Genomic DNA, 9,198 nt, shown 5'->3' with positions numbered 1-9,198 from the left:
TTGTATTTGCTTCATTTCTACCTCGGTTTTAAGCCCTTCTCCACCCACCCACCCCTTTTTTCCTCACACCTTCTTTTAATTTGCACTGCCTCTCTGTGTTTTATGTAGCCGTGTAAGCCATCCTAACTCTTTTCTGGAATAAGATGGCATAAATAAAAATATATAACATAGGTATAAATATCAAATGCAGTAAGCACTATAAACAATCTATTCCTAAAATACCAGCAGGGGCAGTTTATTGTGACGAGAGGTAGGATGCCTGGCAGTGTATTGGGTGGGGATTGTGCCTCTGACCGGGACAGATAGATGTAATCTACAGAGCCCCAAGACGTGAGGATCGCAAATAAAGAAATACCCTAAGGATAACACACACACCCCTTAATTTTCAAAATTAGTTACGTCTGTAGCATTTGTACAAGGTAGAAAATGAAGAAACACAAATAAGCAAAACGAAGAAATCGAAAGCGACCAGTAGCCCCCTCCTGGTGGCTCACCACCATTGGCATGTGGAGGCAGAGCGTCTGCACTGTCCTCACGTAGGATTGGGAGTGGGGAAGGTCCCGGCAGATCCTGACCTAGAACTCAGAATCTGATGGGCTAATGGATCCCCCTCCCACAGGGTGATGGCGATGCTGAGGCGTGGGAGAGAGGGGAGAGGCGAGGAGGGGAAGAACGAGAGGGAGGAGAAAGGAAGAGACCTGGGGGTGTTTGGTGTTTGGGCATCTTTGGTGACGTGAAACGAGTGACTTCGGGCTGTTCTGTCCGTTTCACTAAGAGTCCTGGAGCGTAGTGGGCTATGAGTTAGGCTGCTAACCACAGGATTAGCAGTAGAAACCACGCATGCTGTGCTGTAAGGTCACTATGAGGCGGAATCGATTTAATGGCACTGAGTCTAAAGCCACTTCTCTATAACTCCCAGCACTCATGAATGGGACCATGCAAATAAAGTGTCATGTTGGACCTGGAATACGAAAGCCCAAAGAAGAATAGATGCAGGTGCTCGATGGTGCTGGAAAAGAATAGTGACAGTACCATGGACTGCCAAAGAGGTACAGCCAAAATACTCCTTGGCGGCAAGGAGGGTGAGACGTCATCTCACATACTTTGGACATGGTGTCAGGAGAGACCAGTCCCCGAAGAAGGACGTCACGCTTGGTAAAGTAGAGGGGCAACTAAAAAGAGGAAGGCTCTCAACTACAAAGAGATGGACTGACACAGTGGCTGAAGCAGTGGGCGCCAACCTAAGAACCATTGTGAGGATGGCAGAGGACTGGGCCATGTTTTCAACTGCTGCACCTAGGGTGGCTATGAATCAGAACCCACTCCACGGCACCGAACAACAACAATAAGTAAGACGGAGAGGACTCTAACTTGGGGACTGGTCAGTTTGCCATTCCTCGGGATATATAATAAGAGAGCCATCTCAGAACAGGGAGAATTCCCAGGGCCTTCACAAAAGAAGAACCACCAGTTGAGTATACCCCAAAATCCTTGCCTAAAGTGGCCATGCCATGTAGAGACCAGGGACTAGAGCCATGGAGTCATGCTACTGAGATCTTGTAGCCTTGAAGCAGAGTGACAAGTGGGCTTCTTGGCCTATGGGGGCCAAGAACGAGAAGCCGAGGGCCAGAGAAAGACACTTTGCTGCTGGTTAAGAAGAGGCACTGCTGTGAACCTGTTGACTTCCCTAATAAACCCCCATCATCGCGAGGATTGTCTGTGGGCTCTTTGTGGCCATTGAGATGGAATATTGAACCTGGCAGACAAGCAGAGTGCCCCGGAGGACAGTTGGTGTCAGAATCTGGTCTGCAAGGATGGAGCGTGACGGCACATCTGACCTTTGCCTTGATCGTGCTCTCTAACATAAAATGACAATGATGTCTCTAAGGGGAACCAGAGACACATATAAACCATAGATGCATGAATGGATTTGGGGCCTGTACTAAATTCTAGCCCCAATCTGAGAACAGTTAATTCTTATGACATGGCATTGCTTGATGTTCATAATCATGAAGACATAATTGGGGGGCGATGGAGTGCTATGGCAGAATGTGGTGAAGAGACTGGATGGCGCCAAGCTACCAAAGGGCATAGTGTCTGAGGTCTTAAAAGTGTGTCGGCTAAGTCCCAGTGGAGGGGTACCCCGGCCTGTGAGATCCAAGGATTGTAAATAATATAATCCAAACCTAATATGAGGCAATGGTGTCAGAGCTTAAATTGCGTATACTGTACTCAGTTTACAGAGGGCTATGGATTGCTGTGAAAACCAGGATTCATTTGCAAGGTTCAAACATGGATTAAGCCTCCGGTTAATCCCCTGGGATCATAGTTGAGGGATGTGAACAGCCCTGTTATCAGACACAGAACAACGTAAAGTCGATTTGGCCGACATATTTGGGTCAAAATGTCATATCTTATCATTTAGTCTCTGTGATAGTTAGGTTTATTGTGCCAACCTGGCCAATAGGAACATGTGGGATTAATCAAGTCACAGTTTGATTGGAGGGCAAAGAGAGAAATGGCTCTGCAAAGCCTGCCCCCACCCTCTCTCTTGCTCTCTGGTGATCACTGCGTGCTAGAGCGTGTGTGCTGCTGCTTTGGCTAGTTCTCTCCTGTGAGCTACATTATCTGTGAGCTAGGCCAACCTGCGGATCATGTAGCTAGAGCTTGAGGCTCCTTTGAGACCTTCGCCAAGCTGCTGGTGCGTACATCACTTGAGCTTGAGGCTGATGGATCCTATCGCCTTACATTGCTTGCATTCAATATCCCATCTAGGCCTGCTTCTCTAAGCTCCTGAGATACTGCCTGTTGGTGACCCACCCTGCTGATTGCTACCTGTGGATAGACACTTCTTGCCTCGCCCCAGGGAGGACTCTGCTGTCTACTTCCTTGACCTAGGACCCAGTAGCCCATGTGAGTTGAAGGACTTCCAGTATTTCAACTGTTTCTCAGAAGTGAGTTGAACTGAACCCTCTGTACTGCTGTGTGGAATAATTAAGGGTTCTGTTCCTTCTCACTGTATGTATGTGTGTGTATGTGTATATATATATCTACACACAACACACACACACACACACACACACACACACACGTGTCCTGGTTTGGTTTCTCTAGAGAATCTTGCCTAACACAATCTCCCTTTTAACCCATTTTTAAACTGCTTCAGTTTAAAAAGAAGTTGAAGGGAAATGCACAGGGCTGGCATCCCTGGTGGATGCCCTCTGACCATGGACGAGTATGAATAGGCATGCTAACGTGCAGAGTGCAATGAGGGTGGATGGCTGCAGAGGCAGTTGGGTGGGGGTGTAGCACCCTATCATTTGATCTCCTTGAGATCCATTTAAATGTGTTCTAGTGTTTGGTGTGTTCTGCTTTCTTCTTGACTGAGGTTTTTATCTGTTTTACAACGTTATTCTTTTTTTATGTATACTGTTTTTTCTGTATACGAGATCCAAGATCTATAAAAAAGAAGCTGGAGATGCTGCTTTACTGAAGATCCCATCGTGGAGTTAATTAACCACATTACGTTAGATCATATCTCGAGAGAATCCTGGCCTACCCAAGGTGACATAAAACCTAATTAATATAATCGGCCACCGATGGCGATTATGAGTTTAGGTTGAAGCTTGATGTTCTTGGTGTCCTCCCACATCTCACCAGGTCTTCTGTCATCAGTAGTCAATGCATCCGGTTTGTTCATGAGATGTTCTTGAAATTCAGGTGGGATAGATTCATGTTCGCACTTTATCTCTGGTGGACTTAGTTTTAATTTTTTTCAGCTTGGCGCACCTGAACTTACATGAAGAACTGGTGGTCTGTCCCAAGCCTCTGGCCTGGTTTTACCTGCTGATATTGATATTCTCACCGATGTAATCGATTTTATTTCTCTGTATTCCACCTCGGGAAGACCGTGTCGCCATTTGTGTTGTTGGAGAAAAAAAAAATTGCCATGAAGAAGTCATCAGTCTTGTAAAATTATGGCATTCACTCTCCAGCTTGGTTTCCAGCCCCAAGACCATATCTTCCAACCAATCTTCCTTCCCCTTTGTGTCCAACATTTGCATTCCGATCACCAATAACTGCCGACGCATCTTGGTTGCACGTTTGATCCATTTCCAACAGAAGACGTTAGCAGAATGGTCAAAGCACGAGCTTTGGAGGTTGTTGCCTACGTTTGAATAATAGTTGTATTGATTGGGTTGCCTGGAATGCAGACAGATGGAATCCTATCACAGACCATCTTGTACTTCAAGATCTTGAAATGTCCTTTTTGACTAGGAATGCATCTCCATTCCTCTTGATGGTGTTATTCCCAGCAGCGTAAACCATAGGATTTTCTGATTCCAAATGACCAATACCAGTGCATTTCAGCTCCCTGACACCTAGGCGATGGATCTTTCTGCTTTCCATTTCAATTTTTGGCAACTGCTGATGTTCCGAGATTCATCCTTCATACATTCCAAGTTTCACTGTGAATGAGGGTTGCTGCTGTTCCTTCTCATTTTGAGTCGCACCCCCTCAGCCAACGAAGATGCCAAAGGGTTGACTCCCACAGGCTTTACTTCATTTGGGTCATCATGGTCAACCGTACTTCCTGTCATGTTCCTTAGGCCGTCAGTAAGTGACAGTGCTTTGGGATGCACAGGTTTTCAGCAGCTCCTCCTCCCCCGTGGACAGCGGATGCCCTCGCTGTATTTGCTTTTAGTCGGGAAGCTCCCACTGAAACTTGTTCCCTCTGAGTGAGCCTGCGGGTGTTTGAAATATTTGTGACATAGCGTGCTGCATTACAGCAGGACACAAGCCGCCACAGGAGGACCAGCGGACAGACAAGTGGTGAAGTTAGTCCATCACAAAAGAACGACTATTGCACACGAGCACTAGTACAGAAAAATTAAGATCAAGGTTCTCATGCCCCCAAGAAACAACCCTTGATGGTTACCAGGGGTGAGAGGGAGACAGAAGTAATAGGGTAGAGGGTAGACAGGTGGTAACTTGGTGAAAGGGAAGGAAAAAAATAAAGATGGGTGGGGAGGGGAGGCCAGGGAGGGGATTGGGGAAGCTATTGCAAGGGTTGATAAGCTGTTAAAGTTATTCAAGACAAAAATGATCATGTGATATATAACCCCCCATCTGATACACAGTACAAGAATGTCTGCCTTGAACGTGGTGCTCTGTTAGGACCTAAGAAATGGACTGGACAACAGCAACTGCAAAGATTCGACAGGAAACTTTGGGGCGTGGGGGGAGGGAGAACACAGAGAAGGGGCTGAGAATGGGTGCACAACTAGAGGACGCCGCCATCGATGTCGCTGAATTGTATGTACGGGCATTGCTGGATTTTTTGTTTTGTCTATTTTCTTCTGGGTGTATGCTCCACAACAAAAATAAAATAAAAAACTCAAAAGTAACTATTTTAAAGTGCACAGGTTAGTGGTGTTTAGTGCATTCACAATGCCGTGCCACCACCCCGCTCCCTACTTCTCAAACATTCTCCATGCTCCAAAAGGAATCCTGTCTCCTGTTGTCTCTGTGGACTTACCTACTCTGATATTTCCAGCGAATGAACACTATACAGCTGAGACGTTTCATGTCACTCAGTATAATATTTCCAGGTTCACCTACATTGTAGCATGTATCAGTACTCCTGCCTTTTTATAATTCAATAATATCCCATTGTCTGAATATGCAACATTGTTGTCTACCCAGTCATTAGTTGATTTCACCTTTTGGCTGTTGTGAGCACTGCTGCTTTGAACATTCACTCACAAGTTTTGGTTTGAATGCAATCAGTGCTTTCTATTTTTTTTTGTGGGGGGAGGGTTGGTAAATACCTGTGAGTGGAATTACTAGGTCATATGGGTTTTTGTTTGTTTGCTGTTTTAAATGGTAATTGTATGTTTAACATTCTCAAGCTGTTGTTCTAAATATGACCTTTTAAAAGCCTCTTTGGGCATGAAAATAATTTTTGAGCTAAATGTTCTCTTTGACAAGAGCTCAGGTTGCTATGAGTAGGAATTTTTTTTTTGAGGGGGGAGCAATACAAGCTTTAGGGGGAACAAAAGATCATTCATTCATTTACTCATGCATTTATTCCATTCACAAATATTTGAGCACCAACTGACTGTGAGGCATCATGCTGGGTAGGCCATGACCATGCCGCAATGACGGAGATGTGGTAGGGAATGAGCCAGGTCTGGATTTGCGGAGTGAGAGACAGAGGAAACAAAAACTCCTCCTGAGGTCCAGAAATTGCATTCTGCACCTCCCCACCCCCATGCTGAAAGCATATGCCCCTCCCTCTTGTCCCCTCTGTATCTCTTCCCTCGCATCCAGCGCCTAACACAGAGGTAAGAAATCGCTCCTGCGTCTGTGTCATATGTTCCAAATCAGCCCAAGATTTGGTAGGAGTGCAATATTGGTGATAAATATTCTTTATGACTGTTTTTTGAAGATAGTTCCTTAAAGGCTGTTCCAATAAATAATTTACTGCGGCAATGAGAGATGAGGAAGGCAACTCTGATTGCATCCCAGAGCACCTAAAACCTGAAGTTTAAGGCATCCAGGCAGCTCACAGCAATCTAAAAACCTCCCCGCAGGGTCATTCTCCCACATTACATTTTAGACGAGCTCGGGCGTGTTCAGGGTGATATGGCAGCAGATCACAGCACCCTTTACAAAGCGGACAGGCCAGCAGCAGGCCTCTTGGGTGGTGTCCGGCCAGCCTTCTTCCTCACGGATGCCACTCTGAAATCATCACGTGCGTCCCAAGTGTCTGGCTGGTGCACAGCACTCTTCGGAGTCTCCATTTCATCATCTGTACAATTGGGGTAGCTACACTGTTAGCATTTGTGGTGCTGATTTGAAGTTTTCAAGAAATTGTTAAAAATGGACAGATGCGTTGTTATCAGGTGCCGTGAGACAGCATTGACGCTCTGCATAGGGACCCTATCTGTGTACAACAGAAGGAAACACGGCCCAATCCTGTGTCAGCCTTCCAATTGTTCTCATGCCTGAGCTCAGCGATGCAGCCACTCATTGAGGGCCTTCCCGCTGCTTTACCGACATGACGTCCTTCTCCAGGGACTGCTCTCTCCTGACATGTCCAAAGTCTGTAAGACAGAGTCTCACCATCCTTGCCTCTAGGGAGCACGCTGTCCTTACTTCTTCCAGCACAGATCTGCTTGTCCTTTCAGCAGTTCATGGCACTGTCAGCATTCTTCTCAGTACTATAATTCAAGCATCTACTTTTGTTCAGTCTTCCTTATTCAATGTTGTGGGGGAAACGAGTCCCCCACAACTAATCGCGGGTTCGGTAAGCACAATTGTATGGTTAAAATATATAAAGATTATAGTAAAGTCATAGAGAATAACAGAGACAGGAGAGAGCGTGAAATGAAGAAGTCAGGCACATTTCATAGTAGCATACCCGCCTCCTGAACGACCATGATCTCACCAGCCAGGTCCATGCACAGTGCGGGCTGAGAAGGCAGGGGAGTCTCTATTTCTGGCCAAGGCCCATATATACTTAGGGGCGTGATTACAGGTAACCACACACGTCACAGGAAGGGGCTGTACAATAGGCATACACATCACAGGAAGGGGATGAGCTAGAGGTGTAACGTAATAGGAAGGGGAGGGACTAGAGGTAGACATATGACAAGATGGGCGGACCCTAGACTCAATATGGAAGCCTAACCGTGGTCACCCTTGAGTGGTCTTGATTTCCCTGGGCTCTCCTTCAGGGAAACAACCCACTACTGTCCTTCTTAGAAGGGAGTGGGACAGACGATACAGTCTGATTGCTCTAGATGCTGATAACCCTTAGGGAGCGTAATCTCTGACCTGCTTTCGTTGACCTCCAAGTGTATAGTCGTTTGCCATGTGTAGCAAGCAGCTAGGTTTGGCATATATCTGTGGGGAGACAACTTGGGAGAAATCTTTCTGTATCCCCCACAATGTCCAACTTTCACATGCATATGGGGCAATGGAGAATACCATGGCTTAGGTCAGGCGTACCTTTGTCATCAAAGGAACATTCTTGCTCTTCAATATTCTAAAGAGATCCATGCAGCAGATTTACCTCATGCAATGCCTTTTGATCTCTTGACTGTTGCTTCCAATGAGTATTGATTGTGGTCCAAGCAAGATAAAATCCTTGACACCTTCAATTTTTTCTCCATTTATCATGTTACCTATTGGTCCAGTTGTGAGGACTTTGGTCTTCTTTACATTGAGTCGTGACCCATACTGAAGGGTGTAATCATTGATCTTCATCAGCAAGTGCTTCAACTGCTAATTTTCAGCAAGCAAGGTTGTATCTGTCATCTGTATATCACAGGTGGTTAATAAGCCTTCCTCAATCTTGATCCCATATTCTTCTACATATAAGTCAGCTTCTCTGATGATTTGTTTAGAATACAGATTGAACAAGTGTGGTGAGAGGACACAACCCTGTCTTACAACTTTCCTGATTTTAAATCATGTCGTAAGCCCTTGCCCTGTTTGCACAACTGCAAGTATTCTCAAATCCATATTTTCCAACTACTGTTCCTTCCTTTTTTTCCTCAGCATCTTGATTGCATGTTTGAACAATTTCTGACTGAAGTCGCTAGTAGAATCCTTCAATTTCTTCATCACTAATGTTGGTGGTTGGTACATAAATTTGAATAATAGTTGTATTGATTGGACTTCCTTGAAGGCAGATAGATATAATCCTATCACAGGCAGCACTGTATTTCAGGATGGATTTAGCATGATCCTTTCTGGCAATGAATGCCACACCATCCTTCTTGATTGTGCTTTTTCCAGCATAGTAAATCATATGATTTTCAGATTCCAAGTGGCCACTACCAGTCCATTTCAGCTTACAAATGCCTAAGATATTGATCTTTATGCATTCCATCTCATTTTTGACCATTTCCAATTTTCCAAAATTCATACTTTGCACGTGTATAAACTGACATATAGATAACAATATTTGCCAACAAACTCCAATTTTTAATAGTATTATGACCAAGAATGAATGAATCCATTAATAGATTGGTTCATTTATTTATCAGCAACTCTTTTTTTTTCTCTCTCTCTCTTTTTATATATCATTTATTGGGGGCTCTTACAGCTATTTTTTAAAAAAAATCATTTTATTAGGGGCACATACAACTCTTATCACAATCCATACATACATCAGTTGTGTAAAGC

Source organism: Echinops telfairi, unplaced genomic scaffold, assembly GCF_000313985.2.
Source record: "Echinops telfairi isolate 266 unplaced genomic scaffold, ASM31398v2 ScPeMD7_5592;HRSCAF=6446, whole genome shotgun sequence".
NCBI classification, from domain to species: domain Eukaryota; kingdom Metazoa; phylum Chordata; class Mammalia; order Afrosoricida; family Tenrecidae; genus Echinops; species Echinops telfairi.
Note: the sequence above shows the minus strand (reverse complement) of the source record.